Raw genomic sequence first — 2,972 nt, forward strand, 5'->3', positions numbered from 1 at the left:
ACAGCCGGGTGCCCCTCTGAGACAAAGTTTCCAGAAGAAGGACCAGGCAGCAATATTTGCTGTTCTGCAATATTTGCTGTTCTGCAGCCTGTGCTGGTGATACTCAGGCAAACAGGGTCTGGAGTGGACCTCCAGCAAATTCCAACAGACCTGCAGCTGAGGGACCTGACTGTTAGAAGGAAAACTAACAAACAGAAAGGAATAGTATCAACATCAACAAAAAGGACATCCACACCAAAACCCTATCAGTAGGTCACCACCATCAAAGACCAAAGGTAGATACAACCACAAAGATGGAGAGAAACCAGAAACCAGAACAGAAAAGCTGAAAATTCTAAAAACCAGAGCACCCCTTCTCCTCCAAAGGGTCACAGCTCCTTGCCAGCAACGGAACAAAGCAGGACGGAGAATGACTTTGATGAGTTGACAGAAGTAGGCTTCAGAAGGTCAGTAATAACAAACTCTGAGCTAAAGGAGGTATTTGAACCCATTTCAAGGAAGCTAAAAACCATGAAAAAAGATTAGATGAATGGCTAACTAGAATAAACAGTGTAAAGAAGACCTTAAATGACCTGATGGAGCTGCAAACCATGGCACGAGAACTACATGATGCATGCACAAGCTTCAGTAGCCAATTCGATCAAGTGGAAGAAAGGGTATCAGTGATTGAAGATCAAATTAATGAAATGAAGAGAAAAGAGAAGTTTAGAGAAAAAAGAGTAAAAAGAAACTAACAAAGCCTCCAAGAAATATGGAACTATGTGGAAAGACCAAATCTGCGTTCGATTGGTGTACCTGAAAGTGATGAGGAGAAGAGAACCAAGCTGGAAAACAGTCTTCAGGATATCATCTAGGAGAACTTTCCCAACCTAGCAAGGCAGGCCAACATTCAAATTCAGGCAATACAGAGAACACCACAAGGATACTCCTCAAGAACAGCAACCCCAAGATACATAATTCTCAGATTCACCAAGGTTGAAATGAAGGAAAAAATGTTAAGGGCAGCCAGAGAGAAAGGTCGGGTTACTCACAAAGGGAAGCCCATCAGACTAACAGCAGATCTCTCGGCAGAAACCCTACAAGCCAGAAGAGAGTGGGGGCCAATATTCAACATTCTCAAAGAAAAGAATTTTCAACCCAGTATTTCATATCCAGCCAAGCTAAGCTTAATAAGTGAAGGAGAAATAAAATCCTTTACAGACAAGCACATGCTGAAAGATGTTGTCACCACCAGGCCTGCCTTACACAAGCTTGTGAAGGAAGCACTAAACATGGAAAGAAACAACTAGTACCAGTCACTGCAAAAACATGCCAAATTGTAAAGACCACTGATGATAGGAAGAAACTCCATTAACTACCGGGCAAAATAACCAGCTAACATCATAATGACAGGATTAAATTCACACATGACAATATTAACCTTAAATGTAAATGGGATAAATGCCCCAGTTAAAAGACACAGACTGGCAAATTGGATAAAGAATCAAGACCCATCAGTGTTCTGTATTCAGGAGACCCATCTCAGGTGCAGAGACATACATAGGCTCAAAATAAAGGGATAGAGGAAGATCTACCAAGCAAATGGAAAACAAAAAAAGGAGTTGCAATCCTAGTCTCTGATAAAACAGACTTTAAACCAACAAAGATCAAAAGAGACAAAGAAGGCCATTACATAATGGTAAATGGATTAATTCAACAAAAAGAGCTAACTACCCTAAATATATATGCTTCCAATACAGGAGCACCCAGATTCATAAAGCAAGTTCTTAAGAGACCTACAGAGAGACTGAGACTCCCACACAATAATAATGGGAGACTTTAACACCTCACTGTCAATATTAGACAGACCAGCGAGACAGAAGGTTAACAAGGATATCCAGGACTTGAACTCAGCTCTGCACCAAGTGGACATAATAGACATCTACAGAACTCTCCACCTCAAATCAACACAATATACATTCTTCTCAGCACCACATCGCACTTATTCCAAAATTGACCATATAGTTGAAAGTAAAGCACTTCTCAGCAAATGTAAAAGAACAGAAATCACAACAAACTGTCTCTCAGACCACAGTGCAATCAAATTAGAACTCAGGATTAAGAAACTCACTCAAAACTGCACAACTACATGGAAACTGAACAACCTGCTCCTGAATGACTACTGGGTAAATAACGAAATGAAGGCAGAAATAAAGATGTTCTTTGAGAGCTTGTTTGGAGGTTCTAGCACGGGAGCGCAGCTACTCGTATACCCTTGACCGAAGACCAGTCCTCCTCTAGCGGGGATGGTCGTCCTCTTCGACTGAGCGCGCAGCTTCAGGAGGGACGCACATGGAGCGGTGAGGAAGGAAGGGGACACCCGCCTAGCCAGCCAGATCAGCCGAATCAACCCTGGCGATCAATGGGGTGACAGATGTCGCAGCCAGATCGCCCTCACATCCAAAGATGTTCTTTGAAACCAGTGAGAACAAAGACACAATGTACCAGAATCTCTAGGACACATTTAAAGCAGTGTGTAGAGGGAAATTTATAGCACTAAATGCCAACAAAGGAAAGAAGGAAAGATCTGAAATTGATACTCTAACATCACAATTAGAAGAACTAGAGAAGCAAGAGCAAACAAATTCAAAAGCTAGCAGAAGGCAAGAAATAACAAAGATCAGAGCAGAACTGAAAGAGATAGAGACACAAGAAACCATTCAAAAAATCAAAGAATCCAGGAGCTGTTTTTTTTAAAAGATCAACAAAGTTTATAGACTACTAGCAAGACTAATAAAGAAGAAAAGAGAGAAAAATCAAATAGATGCAATAAAAAATGATAAAGGGGATATCACCATCCCACAGAAATACAAACTACTCTCAGAGAGTACTATAAACACCTCTACACAAATAAACTAGAAAATCTAGAAGAAATGGATAAATTCCTGGACACATACACCCTCCCAAGACTAAACCAGGAAGAAGTGGAATCC

The sequence above is a fragment of the Mandrillus leucophaeus genome, unplaced genomic scaffold, assembly GCF_000951045.1.
Source record: "Mandrillus leucophaeus isolate KB7577 unplaced genomic scaffold, Mleu.le_1.0 Scaffold27, whole genome shotgun sequence".
In the NCBI taxonomy this organism is placed as follows: Eukaryota; Metazoa; Chordata; class Mammalia; order Primates; family Cercopithecidae; genus Mandrillus; species Mandrillus leucophaeus.